Here is an 18,504-nt window from a genome sequence, read left to right on the forward strand (position 1 = left end):
TCAATATTTTAGCGTTTGGTTTTTTAACTAAAAAAAAAAAAACCATTCAATTCTTACATTGACCATTATGTTGTAAAATCATGAAACTTACCATTACTGACAACTTGTTCTTCACGTTCATCTCCGGATGATGCGCTCATGTCCCAACCTGATCCTTTCCCACCTAATTTCAACATAAGTTAATTTTGTTAGAGTTTTATCCATCTAGCAAAATATTTACAACTGTACTAACTTTGCCAAACCACATCAGTACCATTGTCCTCCATATTCTCTTCAGACATTACATCAGCATCAGCATGTCCTGATGATGGTGAAATAACATCATAATCAAGGCTGTCTGCTTCCTCATTTAAAATGGGTAGGCTATTTTCACGGTTGGAATCCATGCTTGGAGCCAGCTGCTGGACAACATTTTCTTCATTATTGTTAGTGGGCTGGCTTGACTCATTATTCAATGAATTTACATCTGTTAACATAAAATATTAACAAATTAAATTAAACCAAAAAAATAAAATATAATGTGATTATTTTATATAAAAAATCACAGCAGACCTTAAATGAATTTTAAAACAACAACTGTAATGTTTTGATATTATAAATCAAAAATATATATTATGTAAGTATGAAAAAATATCTTACCAGCTATCACTACCAGGTTACTTCGAATTTCTTCTATTCTCTCCTTATCCCTGTACTTTAAATCAGCCCATTTCTTCAGTACCTGCGTTGATGTGCGTCTGATATGAAATTTACGGTACAGGCCCCTGCATATTTTTTTAACCACACTTCTTTTATGGCCCTTAGGACGTGGATATGTCTTTGCACATATATAGTCCAGTGCATCCATCCTTTTCACCAAGTATTGGACCTCCCCTTGGCCCCAGACCTTTGCACGTTTGTTGGTTGACATTTTCGCTTTCAGTTTCGCTTTAGATCAGCAGGTACACAGTGTGGCGTGTCACATGGTCCTTTAGACGTTTGGACGTCATGACGTTTCTTTATTTACATGTTAACAAACTGAACATTGTATTACGCCGTAGTGTACATTAATAATACTTATGTGTGCATTTTTGTATGCGCAAATGCGTTGTTTTTTTAACACTTTGTTGTTTAATTTATAAAAAAATTTGTATGTGATTTTTATTTTAGTAAAGGAAATGTGGCGTATATTTTGGAAATCATAATGGTTTATGTCATGTACAAATCAAACATATTATTAAATTTAAATTATCATACGAGATAAATGATTGACAGAATGCTTGTAATGCTTAATTAGTTTTTTATTGTTTTTTGTTCCTTTTAAAATTAATATGTTTTCCAGAAGAAAGATTTTGTTTACAATCATACATGAATTTGTCATGATTACAAATGTTTTGACAATAAAAAAAAAACATATTCCCAATGTTGTATTAAGTAAAATAAAAAAATTTACTTTCATACCACAATAAACATTTTTCCCTTCAAAATCAGAATCTTTACACCCTTAAGGCAATTTATTTTAAAATCATAACATTTTCAAAAATAATACTTACATTATTTTGACACAAACATGCAATCTCATGTTTAATGATCACCTAAACTCATTAATTAATTAGAAACATGCTGCCATGACACAGCCCCTGGGCCATTAAAAAAATTACAATAATTGGTTCTGTTTTCCATTGCATCCATCATACTACGTGTCAGGGGTGGCTGTGGCAAAAGATTATCCAGTGGGTTAACTTGCTGACGCCATGCCCCAAGCTCAACAACACCATTACTTTGATTTTCTACATCAACAAAGCCAGGTGGAACATATTCAAGGCCATCTCTTTTTCTGAGAAAATTATGCAAATAACAGCATGCAAGCACAACATTGTCAATGGATTCAAGTTTTAAGTTGATTGGCATGGAAAAGATACGAAATCTACTGCTTAAGATGCCAAAAGCATTCTCGACAACTCTTCTAGCTCTGCATAGACGATAATTAAAAATGCGTCTTTCTACATTCAAGCCTGTAAGTGGATATGGCCGTAACAAATGACGTTGTAATGGAAAGGCCTCGTCCGCCAAAAAAACAAAATTTAAATTTCCAATGGTATTTTGGTTTGTGGGTAATAGTAGTTGATTTTGTTTTAGCCGTAATGCAAACTCCGTATGTTCAAATACCCCACCATCCGAAACTCGCCCATTCATGCCGATATCAATGTACAGAAAATCATAAGTGGCGTTGACAACCGCCATAAGGATAATGCTGTGGTAGCCCTTGTAGTTGTAATAATATGAGCCAGAATTATGTGGCTGCATTATCCTTATGTGTTTGCCGTCAATTGCGCCACCACAATTAGGGAATTGCCATAATAGGTTGAATGTATTTGAAATATTTTCCCAATCACTTGGACTATTTGGCAAATGCATGTAGTCATGTAAAGCATGTGCTATTGCCAAACATGTCTCTGGAATTAATGAGCTAAGTAGAGAGCGGGACACTGCTGATGAATATTGAAGGTCAGTCAAACTGCGTCCTGTAGCCAAGAATCGAAGAGTCACCCCCAAACGCTCGTCTACAGGTACTGCCTGACGCATTACTGTATTATTGCGCATGATATAAGGGCGGACTTTCTCTAAAAGGTATGAGAACGAGCTTTCAGACATGCGTAAGTAGTTTCGAAAGTCATGTGGGTTATGCTCTTGTAGGTCTCTTACAAGGTGCATGTGTGTATAGCGTTGTCTCTCTAGTAGCCATTTGCGTGCCCAAATTCGTCTTTTTCTAGTTCTGCATCGCATGTCATGATCCTCGGCAAGTGCAAGGGCTCCTCCGGCTACAAGCATGGCAGCTATGACGGCATTTTCAGACTCACTACGCATATTTAGCCTGTATGACAGAGAATAATATAGTAATTTTTAATTTTTAGGTACATTCTATTTTTTTTAACAATAAAAAAAAAACCTTTTTTTTTTGGTCAGACAATAAAAAACGTTAAAAAATATTATTCATAATCTTATTGGTCACACTAATGTTTGACGGCTTTTAAAATTAAAAGTTTGGATGGCTGAAATCTTGATTGACATACAATAATGGTTACTATAATATATATAACTGTAATGTATTAAAGAAACACAAATACATTCATAATATAGGCTATTTACAAAATAATAATAAACCCAATTAAAAAATACAAACATATTTAAATGTTATCATACAAAGGAAGACAAAAACAAAAATAAATGAGGAAAAAAATACAACAATTATTGTAAAAAAAAAACAAAAATTAATAAAAAAAAAAAAACTCACATGCGAAGTTTATCACACGGACGAATGACGCCAAACTATACGCCGGACACGGAGGCAGCAGGACACGTCCAAAACCTACGAAATGAACCTAGGAAATGAACCCACCAAATGGAACAACGCTAAAAGGATGTTTGCGTATTACATATATTAAGGTCCAATCATGGAGCAGATGCGTTAGCAAATAGGAAACAAGTAGGCGTATTGAACATTTAAACCACCATACACGCCCGTATCGATGATGACGCAAGAGGCAACAATTTTTTAAGTCGCTTTAGTAGTGTCACACGTAACGAAAAGTATGTTGAAAGGAACGAGCAACGATAGTTACAAAGAAATAACAACGATTTTTGGGAATTAGGACCCGTGTAGCCGATTAGCGATAAATCACGCTTTTGCGACGATTTTACATCGCTGAACGCTGTTACACAAAGCTATATCGCTAACGATTGCGGAAGTGCGTCACCAAAACCGTGACCCCAACGACAACGCTCGGGCGATATCGCAGTGTGTAAAGCCCGCTTTAGTCTCCAGCGCTCGAACATGTGCAGTAGCAAGAAATCTGGACATAGTCTCCAGTGCTCGCAGCAACCGTAACAACGTCTGCCTGCATTGCACACTCAAACTTTTTTTAACTAAGCCATTATACTAGCAAACAGTCAGTGTACCTAGTGGCATCCTAAACGTGGCTATTGTACTTTTGTGTAGTCACACTAGTGGAAAGATATTTGCAGCACCTCTGCCTGCATTGCACACTCAAACTCTTTTTAACTAAGCCATTATACTGGCAAACAGTCAGTGTACCTAGTGGCATCCTAAACGTGGCTATTGTACTTTTGTGTAGTCACACTAGTGGAAAGATATTTGCAGCACGTCTGCCTGCATTGCACACTCAAACTCATTGTTACTAAGCCATTATACTAGCAAACACTGAGTGAACTTAGTGGCATCCTAAACGTGGCTATTGGACTTCTGTATAGTCCCACTAGTGCAAAGATATTTGCAGCACCTCTGCCTGCATTGCACACTCAAACTCATTGTTACTAAGCCATTATACTAGCAAACACTGAGTGAACTTAGTGTCATCCTAAACGTGGCTATTGGACTTCTGTATAGTCCCACTAGTGCAAAGATATTTGCAGCACCTCTGCCTGCATTGCACACTCAAACTCATTGTTACTAAGCCATTATACTAGCAAACAGTCAGTGAACCTAGTGGCATCCTAAACGTGGCTATTGGACTTTTGTCTAGTCACACTAGTGCAAATCTATGTGCAGCACCTGTGCATGACACCCTCCTGCTCTGTTTTTAATAAGCTATAATGATAGCAAAAAATACTGCCATTTAGTGGCATCATAGAACTGGCTGTTGTATTCCATTAGTGCCCCACTGGTGCCAAGCTATTTCTAGCACCTCTACATGACACCCTCATGCACATTTTGCTACGCTAATGTTATAGCAAACTCAGGGAATTCATTGCTGCATTTGATAATTCGGAGGGATAGAAAGTGAGGCTTCCTTTAGCTTTTCCTTCTGTTCATAGACAGCATCTCCAAGTTCACACCCGAATAGCAATTTCTCCTCCACGTCTAAGTGTGGAGAGGCAGCTAGTGCGCATGCGTGTGCCGATTTACCCCAGCTGCAGCCTAACTACAGTGTTTCGCCTAGTGAGTATGCTCAGCCTGACTGTGCCATTCCTGACGCTAAGTCTTCATTTCGGGATACAGCGCATGCTCCCACACTAAGTGTCAAAAGCCTCTTTGCACAGGTACTTGCATTCCGTGCCGGTTCTAAGTCCTGTTTTGTGCCTAGACACCATGCTAAAGCTGATAGTCTTTTTTCAGAGACTGTATTTCATGCTACTGAGCATGCTCAGGCACTTACTGCATCAGAGACTAGGTCCGGTAATGAACTCTTTAGCCCTGTCCCTGATGTGGGGGTCCCATATAGACCACAGGGCATCAGGTGTCCTCCCAAATGGCTTGCAGAGGCCCACCCCTATGACTTGTCACCGCATTATTGATGGTCAGACGATGACTGGTGAGGTATTTGGGTCATGGCAGCCATGAGGTCATCATTGAAGTTGCGGTTCCAAATAGGACGCTAGTTATGCCACTCATGACGTGTCACTCTACTTTTGTCTCCAGGAGGTTCATTGTGGTTCACCCTGGTTTGGGGCGGACCCAGGTTATAAAAGGGGCTGGAGCCAACAAGGAGGTGCGCATTCTTCTATTATGCTCCGAAAGAGCACACCTCCATGTGTTGAACCCATTGCGGCTTTAGGCCAGAGGTAGGCAGGGATAGGGTGTCGATGCAGGCCACCACCACAGTTGGTAACGCAGAACGGTTAAGACCAGCTCCTGTCCTACCAGTCCTGCTTGTGCAGCCCAGTGGCATTAACAGGCCTGCTGCTGCTGATGCGCCTGCTGTCCACAGGTGTGGCCCCTACGCACACGGTCAGCGTACTCAATGGCTCCTGTGTTGTTAACAGGGAGTTCCTGGGCTGGGTGGGCATGTGGACCCTGTGACGCTAACAGGGCTCCCAGTCTCCAGATCCGAATGGCGTCTAACTCGGTTCAGGCTACTATTAGTTTCATAGCCACACAGCTCTGTATCCTCCACCAAACCTTCCAGTTGCCAACCTCTCCTTTTCCAACTGGGAGCACGGTGGACACTGACTGCTGAAGGGGATATTTACCTTTCTCTTTCTTTTCTTATTAATTTTCGTTATATAGCGGTAACATAGTATATACCACCTTATCCAAATCTGCCAGTCCCACTGTAACAGATGGTGTTTCTTCATCAAATGTTACTTTTGCTTAACCACCAAATCCACGGACCAAAACTTTTTTCCCCTTTCCAACACACCTGTTACCCTTTCCACCAGCATCTGTCCTTTTTCAACTCATTTTGGTATATGACCAAAAGTGCAACTCTGCAGGGACACCGTACTCAACGCCATCTCAGCACAGCAGCCATCCCTCGGTCCCTCCGATGTGGACAAGGAAAAGACCATTTCCTCCTATCCATGACAAAGCGTTGAGATTCACTCTGTGCAGCACTGGTGTTTAGTGGAAAAGCAGATCTAAGATTGCGTACCACATTCTGCAGATACTCCTGTATACGTGCGTCCATTTCTATGGCAGGAATTATTTCGCCAAATTTTGTCTTGTACCGGGGATCTAACAGTGTGGCAACCCAGTATTCAGGATTACTTCGAATTCGTACAATCCGAGGGTCATGTAGGTAGTGCAGCAAGAAGGCGCTCATGTGTCTTGTGCATCCAGGAGGACCAAGTCCTTGGTGTGCTGGTGGCAGAGAGGTGAGAATCGTGCCTCCTTCCTCTGCCCTCTCCCCACAACCTCGCACAACCGAAATGTGAGCAAGCTCTCACTCATCTGCTGAGTCTTCCATGCCCATCGCCAGTTCGTCCTCCATTTCTTCATGGGCTCCTGCACTTTCCTCAACACTTTTTGCTGATACTATGCGCCCTTGTTAATCCCTCTCCCTCACCATGACTGTCGCATATGTGCCGCTGACCATCTGGACCTCTTAGATCTTGTTATCACTTCCGCATATGACTCCTCCTGTACTTCCTCCCCTTCCTCTTGTCCCAACACCTGACTCCGAATAATAATTACAGTGTGCTCCATCATGTAGATGACCAGAATTGTCACGCTGAGAATGACATTGCCAGTGCTAAACATCTTCGTCGACATTTGTAAACTGTGTAGCAGGGTGCATAGGTCCTTGATCTGACACCACTCCAGCAGCGTGATCTGCACCACCTCTGGATCAAGTTATCCCAGGCTATATGTCATACCGTATTTCAGCAGGGCTCTGCGGTGCTGCCACACACGCTGCAACATGTGCAGATTCCAATTCCTGCGTGTCGGAACATCGCATTTCCGGCGTTTAACTGCCAGACCCTAAGACTTCCGGAGTGATGAAAGTTGTTGAGCTGCTGTGTGCGCACGATGGAAGTGAGCACATAGCGAGCGTGCCCGCTGCACAAGGCCATGTAGGCCGGGATGGTGTTTTAAAAATTGCTGGAGAATTAGGTTCAACACGTGAGCCATACAAGGCACGTGTGTCACATTGCCCTGACGATGGCCCGCAGCCAGGTTTGCATCATTGCCGCACACGGCTGTTAAGTCACCAACGGAGTACGCTCCGTCAATTTGTACTCCGGTCGCCAGGTGACAACGTGTTCCTTTCATGCATAGTGCTGATGATGGGAGAGGAGTCGATGCCAGCGGCGCAGGTGGACGCAGGTTCAGCTCACCCACTGGGCTGCATTACCTTGACAAATGCAGAATCTCTGGCTGAATGTAGCTGGTGGGTATCTCACAGATGAAATACCATCATTCAGCTACAACCAATGGGAAGACACCACACCCTTTTTTATGCCCATCCTGTCTGCAGACCACTGCCAGACATAGCTATGAACCTCTGGTTAATTTTACCCCCAGTTCAGTTTTATGTTTTTGTGTGCTTGTTACCTGACTACTTTTCCTGCTTGCTGTTTATGTACCTTGTTGGCCGATCCGCATTTCACCTCTGCTTGTTTTCTGATTATGTCCTGGCCGTCCCATTCTGTTCCTGTTCCTCAATTAATGTTTTGACCTTGCCTGACTACTATTCTCTGGAACTGCAGCCTTCCACAGGTATTAATCACCTTGGGCCCTGTGTAATTCCTAATCCCTGTATAGGGGTTAAAGGGTTTCAGGGTTCTAGGGGTCCTGCTTGGTGAGTGGCTTCCCTCTAGCCTATCATTTACAGCCCATCTGAGTGTGTGGATCAAGGAAGGCGTTACGCCGTGCTCTCTGCAGAAGGCCATGTGGGCCAGGATAGTGCTTTAAAAATTGCTGGACAACCAGGTTCAACACGTGAACCACACAAGGCACGTGTGTCACATTGTCACAGCGAAGGGCCGCACCCATGTTTGCATCATTGTCGCACCCGGCCTTCCCTGGCTGCTGGTTGAGTGGAGACAACCATTGATGAAACTCGGTCTCCAGAGCTAACCGTCCACAACTTCTCAGCGGTGTGACTCACATTTCCCATACATTTCAAAATAAACCTTTGACCGCCTGATGGCATTGAGCTCTGCTGCCAGCATAGTAAGGAGGTGTGTGGTAGTCCTTGTGCGCAGTTACAAGGAAGGGTGGCCTGACCACACAGGGTTTGCGCCAAGGTGGAGGACCCACACGAGGTTGAAGAGGCAGAAGCAGTGTATTAACTTCTACATACAGAAGAAGGACTGACACAACTCGTGGGGACGGCAAGACTTGTACAGCAGACCCTTCTCCATCTCTCCCCACACTAACCCATTGCCCAGTCAGCGACATGTAACGCCCCTGTCCATGCTTACTGGGCCAATTATCTGTGGTGAAATGCACCCTGTCACACAGAGTTTCTCAAGGAATCAGTGATGTTTAGTGCGACATGCTGGTGTAGCGCGTGCACGCCTTTGTTGGAGAAGGAGTGGCGCCTGGGCATCGGCTCTTGGGCACTGCGATGGGCATAAGGTCTCGAAAATCCTCGGTTAAAAAGGTTGGAAAGGCAGCATTTTGGTAGCCAACAGTTTCCAGATGCTGAAAGTCAACCTCTAAGCCATGTCATGCCCTTCTAAAAGCATGTAAAACACAGTAAGGGGACTCCAACCACAGTCTCCCTCGTTGCCACTAATTGGGCCACACACACCCCACTTGACTGGCATCAGTTGACCTTCCCTTTTGAAAAAGAAAAAGATGCTTGGCATGAAGCACTCTCAAAAATACGCGTGCCTTTCCCGTCCCCTGGCTGACCCAGGGGAAGAAAAGTCCTCTGAGAGCCATGTCCACATTGTCAGTGGACAGACACATGTGCTTATCTGCCAGCAGACCCCCAGTAGCACTGAAGACAGGTTCCGAGAGAACGCTGGCTGCAGGACACGACAAGATCCCCAAGGCGTACGTGGCGAGCTCAGGCAATTTATCAAGATTGGAAGCCTAAAATGAGCAGGGCTCAAGTTGCACAATAATGGAATCGATGTTTCCTTGCATATACTCATATATCTGTGTGTCCTCCTCTTTTTCCTTGTCCAGCTGTTTTGTTTTTGCATGAGTATATGTCCTTGTCACTTTCCCATGTGTTTGTGTTGTGTTGTGAGTTGTTTGTTACCTTTTGGACACCTTTGAGGGTGTTTTCTAGGTGTTTTTCTGTGTTTGTGAATGCCTGCCATTGTTTCCTATGCAGTTCGAGTTCGGTTCGTCGAACTTTCGACGAGCCGAACTCGAACGGGAGCTCCGTTCGGCGAACCGACCTCGAGCCGAACCGGGACCGGTTCGCTCATCTCTAGTGGTGAGTAGGGTGTCCCTGCAAAACTGCAGGTCTGTGAGGAAAGTGCAGGTGGAGACATGATGTTTCTTTCATCCAAAGTTGGTGCTCTCGATGTCTGAGAGAGCTGTACACCAGCACTTGTTTCCCCTTCCAAACCAACTAATGACCTACCAAGCAAACTGCCTGTTGAGGTTAAAGTGGTGGAAGGTCTGCGTGGAAGAACAGGTCTGACAGCTGTCCCCACAGTCATAGAAGATGAAGAGCGCGCGGATGCACTGGAAGGGGCAGGCGGTGGTTGGCCCGCTCCGCTAAGCCGCATTGCAGCACAGTGAGCTTCCCACTGGTACTTATGCTTGTTATTCATGTGACGATTCATGGAAGAAGTTGTCAAACTGGTGAGGTTTTGGCCTCTACTTATAGATTGCTGACAAATTTTACAGATCACATGATTTAAGATATCCTTTGCAAGGTCAAAAAAGGACCAAGCAAGGCAAGGCTTAGAGGACATGCGACTTGCAGAGCCACCCCGACTTGCGCTAAGAGGCAGAGTGGTGGCTGAGGATGCACTTGTTGACGTGCTTCCAGTACTACGACTCTGTCCAGGAAGGCGCAAGGTTACTTCGTCGTCAGTTGCATCCTCCACCGCCTCTGGTGACCTCCTCGAGTGCCCTGACTGAGGGTTGACAATATGTGGGATCTAGAACTTCATCATCAAGCATTGTGTTTGCACTCTCCTCGCTCTCAGACCGAACCTCTTCCTGCCCTGACTGAATAGTTAAGTTGTCATCCCAATCTGGTATCTGCGTCTCATTGTCATCAGTATTTTCCTCATTGTCTCCACCAACAGGTGTTACAGTTTGGGAATGAGGGTCTACATTATGCTCAGAAACTTGGTCATCAGGGCCTGAATCTGACTCACAAAGCTTCTTGGCATCACTGCAGACCATTTCCTGGTCTGTACTCACTGTAGCTTGGGAGCAGACCTCTGATTCCCAGCCTATAGTGTGACTGAACAGCTCTGCAGACTCAGCCATCTCTGTTACACCATACTCTGCAGGGTTGGTGGAAACTTGAGAACTGGGAGAAAGCAAGTGCGATTGGGATGACAACTCAGAGGAATGTTGTTTTTTGGATTTTGAAATTGACGTGGAGAAGAGGCCACTTGTTGTAGCACTTGAGATTCATTCAAGCATGTGTTTTTTTGTGCATCGTCTACCTTTGTTCCAGTTGTTTTGTTCCGTAAAAAAGGTAGCACATTGGATTGTCCAAAGTAATAGACATCTTACTTTTGCTGGAAGATAGCCTATCTTCAGCAGATGGTAATGTACCTTTCCCACCTCCCCCACGGACACAAACTTTTTTCCCCTTTCTACCAGCATCTGTCCTTTTGCTACTCATTTTGTTAGCAACAAGATTGGACACTTAAAATGTGGTAGCAAAAATTGAGAGGTGGTGTAGATTGCAGAGGTGGCCTAGCTTTATTGACAGCTGAAGAACCAACACTGACTATCCCTGACAATGCAACTATGACCCTAAAACTGAGAGCACTGTTTGCTATAAATATAGCGTAGCAAAAATGGGCATTAGGGTAGAAGGCTGAGGTGGTGGAACTTGCTTGGCACCAGTGGGACACTAATTTAGTATAGCAGACACTTTTTGGATGCCACTAAGCGTCAGCACTTTTTGCTATAAAAATAGCGTAGCAAAAATGTGCAGGAGGGTAGAAGGCAGAGGTGGTGGACCTTGCTTGGCACCAGTGGGACACTAACTTAGTATAGCAGACACTTTTTGGATGCCACTAGTTTCAGCACTGTTTGCTATAAAAATAGCGTAGCAAAAATGGGCAGGAGGGTAGAAGGCAGAGGTGGTGGAACTTGCTTGGCACCAGTGAGACACTAATTTAGTATAGCAGACACTTTTTGGATGCCACAAAGTTTCAGCACTGTTTGCTATAAAAATAGCGTAGCAAAAATGGGCCGGAGGGTAGAAGGCAAAGGTGGTTGAACTTGCTTGGCACCAGTGGGACACTAATTTAGTATAGCAGACACTCTTTGGATGCCACTAAGTTTCAGCACTGTTTGCTATAAAAATAGCGTAGCAAAAGTGGGCAGGTGGATACAGTGGCCGGGTTCTGTGGGTACCAGGACAGGAAAGGAAGCCTCACTTTCTATCCCTCCTAATGATGAAATGCAGCCAGGAATTCCTTGAGCTGAGGTACACAGACGCTGTTATCTAAAGCTGTATACAGCGTTTGCACGGACCTGCCTAGCAGCTATGGCTCTGAGCGCCTTGAAATCAGCCCTGAAAAGGGCTTAAATAAACAGCAGTCTGTAATCTCTACAGCGCTGTGTCTATAGCGCACACAGCAGGAGCAGCGGCAGCAGCAGCGTGAGCGGTGACTGTCACCCACATGCAGAAGGCAGATAATGGCAGCGTGATTGAAAATGGCCGTATTTATAAGGGAAGGACATGTGACATTCACAGCCTATGACACATGCCCTTGCTTGTCTGGCAAAAAGTCCACTTAGCTGTGTGTGTGTCTGTGATTGGCTGACATCTTGGCCCGCCCCATTGCGTGCGCGCTTAGGAAAAAAAAAATGGCGATCGGCATTCTCTCAGCAGCACAGATCTAAACTGCATCCCTCCGCACACTATACGCTGAAATTTGATATTAGTGTGAATCACAGTGACTCACACTATTACAGTAAAAAGCCAGCTAGTAAATAGCTAGGCTTTTTGCTGATCGTACCGTTCTCTAACGTAACTCAAGCTATCGAGCTTTTAGCAAAAAGCACCCCCCAAAATTACTCGAACATGAAATTGGCGAACCACGAACCTCGAACATCGCTCATCTCTACTTTTAACACCAGGCGAAGAAATACTATGTTTTACATAGAGTTCTGCTTACTCCAACTTGCATTAAGTTATTATCCTGGTCTCACCACTCAAAGCATGGTTACAGTGGTGACTTCTCCACCACTGAGAACAGTTTAGGCCCCTTTCATAGATCAGTTTTTTGCCATCAGTCACAATCCGTCGAATTTTGAAAAAAACGGATACGGCGACTGATGCCACTGGATCCGTTTTTTTTTCTCATCATCTTGGATTAGTATCGGATTGTGACAGATTGCCTCACGTTTCTTCCATCATCAAATCGGACAGCGACGGATCCATAGCCGTCTGTCGTTTGGTAGAATGGAAGCCTATGGGCGCAGGATCCATCTTAATCCGTTAAATGACAGAATCCGGCTACAGATTCCATTTTTTTTAACTGAGCATGCTCCAATTTATTTTATTTAGTATCAAATAGCTAGCCAGTCGGATCCGTTTTCAACGGATCCGTCGCATCAGTTTGTCCACAATCTGCACAATAGGATAAAGAGTTGCATACAAGTCACAATGTATATGGGAATGATGAAAAGCAAAGCTGCTATGGGAATACTAGACTGAAAAATACAATTTACTATTTGAAAAAGTGAAAAAACATGAAAAATGGAATGTGCATAACTGCTATGAATAATAGGAATATAACAGATATTTAGCCATTGTATTGATCAATGCAAAAGAGCCCCACAACCAACACCAAGGTAATCTCTATTTTTGGGGTCCCTAACCTATATGTAACCTCACCTGCAGTTAAAAAACTTGCTCTGTATGGGAAGCAAAGGACCAAGCTATATATGTGAAGTGAAACAAATGGCTGTGGGTGGGGCAGGGTTCTCAGACAAAAAGTGCATACTAACTAAAGAATGTATGTCTGGAACACAAATGGTGTGAATATGGTGCAAAACTCAAAAAACATAACTATACAATACGATAAAGAGTTGCACACAAGTCACAATGTATATGGGAATTATGAAACGCAAAACTGCTATGGGAATACTAGACTGAAAAATACAATGAACTATCTGAAAAAGTGAAAAAACATGAAAAATTGAATATGCATAACTGCTATGAATAATAGGAATCTGCGATCTGTCCACAATGTGCGACGGATCAGTCGATCCGTCAAGCCAATGGATTGTGACTGACGGCAAAAAACTGATGTGTGAAATGCGCCTTAGTCATACAATGTCAAGCTGCTGACCTCTGGTCAGCATTCGACGCATCCCTGCACGTCCTGTCACTACTCGTGCTGTATACTATGAGCAATGACAGAGAATATTTCAGCTCACAGAACAACCCAGCAAAGGATCCAGGCAGACAAAGTTGGATCTACAAAATAATAAAAATTTAAATTTAGATTCTTAGGAGCAAAGCAGTAACAATGCAGCAACATAACAAGAATATGCATAACTAATCATATACTAAATTGTTTCAAATCAAATGTATGTAGCCAAGATGATTGTCTATAAAATGAAGATAGTCTCAAAATCAAAGCTTTAGTGGATGGTGAGATATGGAGCCTTACAGTCAAATGTTCAAAATATTATTACCCTTTAGCTTGTCACTGTAAATACTGTCCCCCATGCTGGGCCATTACTGGAACATATATCCCCTATCCTGGTATATATGTCCCCCATCCAAGTACATATGTTTATCATATTGGCGTATATGTCTCCCCTCCTGGGCCCCATCCTAGTATATACTGTTCTTCATTCTGAGCCCATCTTGGAATATCCTGGAATATGTGTCCTTCATCCTTGTACATATATCTACATTTGAGGTAGATATGTTCCTCCTGGAATATATGTCCCCCATCATGGACCCATGCTGGTATATATCTCCTCCCTCAGGAGCCCATTCTGGTATATATTGCCATTCTACATAGAAAAAAAACCCAATCTACTCACCTCTCTTTGCTTGCTAGCTGTATGGCGTCCTCTTCTAAAGCCACCACAGGACCCGGCAGCTGATATTGTTGTGACATCGATGCCATGCTCCCCTTGTCATAGGCACTCTGACATCAGCTGCCTGGCTGTGATGGGCCGTCAGCGTGTATAGAGATGCAGGGACCCGAGTCTCTAAATCGCTATTTATTAATATTAATATTAACTACAACATTGACTAAGAAGGATTTATATTTTTTTCTCTACATTTAAAGGTTACCTTAAATAAGTGAATCCATATTTAACAGCCATCACATATTTTATATAGTTAAACATTTTAATTCAAAATGCAAGTTAGACATTTAAAGAAACTAAAGTTAAGCTTAATCATTAGAAGGTTAACGATGCTGAATGCATCTGAGAAGAATGTTTAAACAAAAAAAATAATTAATAATTCATACTCTGCAACTCATTGTTGTCTTCACTATTTTAATTTGAATAGAATTGCTATGATAGAAGAGTAAAGATAAAGAATTGAAAAAAAAATAAAATATGTAATCACAGTTATGAATTTCTATTATAGGTCATAGCTATAAATTTCTTTTTTGCTTAACAACATCTAAAAACTGAAACTATTAGTTATTCATCTGAAATGTCTGGGGTATGGCTTTTAAGAATTGTGCAGCAGATGTATAGAATACAAAGTGGGTGATTTATATATAAAAACATAAATTATCATCTCTTTGGTTATGACTGTCTGTTGGATATCTGGAAGTGTCATTGATCCACATAGAATTATTGAACTTTAAGGCCACGTGCTCATGTTGAGGATTTGGTGAGTTTTTTTAACCTCAGTATTTTTAAGCTAAAACCAGAAGTGGCTAAAAAATGGAGTTGTGCCCATGTTTCTACTATATCTTCCCTCTGATTGTTCCACTCCTGGTTTTCGTTTACAAATAGTGATGAGCGAACTCGTGGACATTTGGGTTCACCAGAGCAGCACGGAAAAAAAAAATGGGTTTGGCAGCTGAGCTTGACCCCGGACAATGAATCCTATTCAAGATAATCGAGTTGAAATGCTCTGGGCTGTAAAATGGCCATAGTAAGTGCTAAGGGGCTACAAATGGAAGTTAAATAGTAGTAAAAGCTAGATAGTTATACATACCATGTTTCCCGGAGGATCACACTGCAGTCAATCTCTATTCCTTGGCTGTCTGCTTTGCTTTGGCTTGTTATAAAAAATAGAGGGGATCTTAGGTTGTTTTTAAAATGATGTAAATAAATAATTTAAAAAATGGTTGGGCTCCACCCTATTTTTGATAATCAACCAAGGTAAACAGACAGCTGGGAGCTGGTGCTATTAGGCTTGGAAGGCTCATGTTTATTGGGTACTTCCCAGCCTAGAACTAGCAGCCTGCAGCTGCTCCAGAAGTGGCGCTTTCATTAAAGGTTACAATTCTGGCATTTTGCCCGACTTCTACCGCTTGCCCTTGTGCTGTTACAATTGGGGTAATACTTTTGGGGTTGATGTCAGCTGTAAATAATTAAAAAAGTGTTCAGGAAATCCCTCTGTTATTGATAACCAGCCAAGGTAAAGAAGATAGCTGAGGGTTGCATACTGAAACTGTCTGCTTTTCTTGCACTGGTTATCAAAAGAAGGTGGCAGCCCATGTAAATTTTTTTCTTTATTGTTCACAGCAGCATATAGGCATCTTATGCAGGCAATAAAACTTGTTGATTGGCTACAGCCTTTCAACAAACTTTATTAGCATATGAACAGTACACCAACTCCAAACTCGAGCACAAACTTTTTTTAAAGATCGGCGTTTGAGTTTGAAACCCGGAGACCCAGTTTTGGAACAAACCCCAAGCTTTATTTCTCATGGGAACCCCCAGTTTTTAGACATGCAGGTGTGCCCGTCAAAATTGATGACAACACTCACAGCACTGAGAGTGGTGGCTATAAACATGCTCGAGCACTTACTGACAGCCTGCTCAGCTGTCCATCTTCATAACACTATTAACCAGCAGATTAATTCTATATCTGCAAATTAATAGTATTATCGGACACAAAATGTCTACCTCTAAATTCCTATCATTCTTATCCCCTTTACGACTTAGAATGGACGTGCCTACATGTCTGATGTGCAGCTAAGGCACACGTGGCTTCAACCGCACCTGTTAACTAGTTAATCTCCAGTGGGAATAGCGCTGTTTACTGCCACCATTGGCGGCCTCGTGACACAATCTTGGCACGCCAATGGGTTGTCATGACAGTGTGTGGTCAGTTGATGACCTTTGTCGCTGTCATGACTCACTTCCTGTGACTGCCGGAAGAGCACCAGCATTCATAGGGAACAATATGTCTACTGTTCAGAAGGATTCTGAAGCATCGCTCTGAAAAGCAGATGCAATTGGGTAGTGCAGCCTTGAAGTCCACTAAGGGAACCAGCAAAAACAATAAAAAAAATATGAAAAAATAAAAGTTGAAATCATCCCCCCTTTGCTCTATTAAAAATAAAACAATAACAAAATAACAATACATATATTTGGTATAGCTGCTTTCCTAAATGCCCAATCTATCAAAATATAAAATCAATGAATCTGATCATTAAAGGGTGTAGCGAGAAAAAATATCAAAATGTGAAAACTGTTTTTTTGGTCACCACAGAGTTGCAGCAAAACCTAATAACAGACGATCAAAACATTGCATCTACCCAAACATAATATAATTAACCCCTTAACGACCGCCGATACGCCTTTTAACGGCGACAAATTAGGGTACTTCTTCCGATCCGCCGCTTTTTAACGGCGGTCGGAAAAAAGGGTCTAGCACCCCCCAGAGTCAGAAAATTTCCAGGGTCTCAGCTGCCGGGGTTAGCTGAGACCCTGGAAATCATGATTCTGGCCGGTTTTTCCGGTCCCCGCTCACCTGATGACCGGTATACACCGTATACCGATGATCAGGTTACAGTAAATGACCGCGCCGGTAAAAAATCATTTATCTCCCATCTGGCATAAACAAACATGTCAGATGGGAGATAAATCTCATTCCCGGTCCTCTCCGGTCCCCCGGTGTCGCTAAAGTGTCCCCCCACCCCCTCTTCATCCCGAAAATCTAACATGGCGCTGCACATACCGGCGCGCACAGCGGCCGCATTTCCCCCTTTCCTATGGTTTCTGTCGCATGTGCTATGACACATACGACAGAAACCTGCTCCCCAGGCCCTGCCAGGTCACCCCCTATTCCCACCCCGGTGTTCCCCGGTGTCCCCCGTACCTGTTAGCTCTGATCCCCCGCGGCCCCCTCCTCCGGCTCCTTCACAGTGCACGCCGGTCACACGTGCAGAGCGTGGCTGTCAGCTACCTGTGTCTGTGACTCAGACGCTGGCTGCTGCTGCTGCTTGAACAGAGTCTGCAGCTGTGACCCGGGGAGGGTGGGTGCAAATTCTTTGCACCCACTCTCCTCAAATGGATGGTCTGCACTGCACTCCTAGAAAATGGGGGATACGTTCCCTGAACGTGCCCCCCATATTCTAGAAGGTCCAGAATCGCCGCGGGACTTTCACAATGGATTACAGCAGGGACTTGATTTTTTTTTTTTTTTCTTTTCAATAAATTGGCCAAAGAGGGAATGTTTTTGTGGAGTGTTTTTTCAAATAATTTTTTTTTTTGTTGTCAATTTTTTTTTATTATTACTGTCAATTAGTTATGTCTGGTATCAAATAGACGCCGTGACATAACTAATTGCTGGTGTAATACTACTGTATGTTTTGAGGATTTCGATAGCGTAGGGCAATGACAGCCAGAGACGAGTTTGTGGTACAAGATGTTTATGATATGTAACCACGGTAGATACACAACGGAAATACACAGTATAACAAACACATGAAAATACCTTTCCGAAACGGAGCGAAGGGGATTCCCGGGGCCACGCACCGGACTCCCCCAGGGAGACCACCAGAGCGAACCCCTATACAGGGACTGTCCGGCAATCAACCCCGGAAGGCCTAAATGCGCCGCAGCCGGGACACAAGGGGCAAGCGGTAAAGTCCAGAAGTGTCCGTACGGGATGAAAGTCCAGAATGGTTATGAACCGGAAGAAACCGGGCAGACGTGCTGACCAAAGACGGCAGACG

The sequence above is a fragment of the Anomaloglossus baeobatrachus genome, chromosome 5, assembly GCF_048569485.1.
Source record: "Anomaloglossus baeobatrachus isolate aAnoBae1 chromosome 5, aAnoBae1.hap1, whole genome shotgun sequence".
Lineage (NCBI taxonomy): Eukaryota > Metazoa > Chordata > Amphibia > Anura > Aromobatidae > Anomaloglossus > Anomaloglossus baeobatrachus.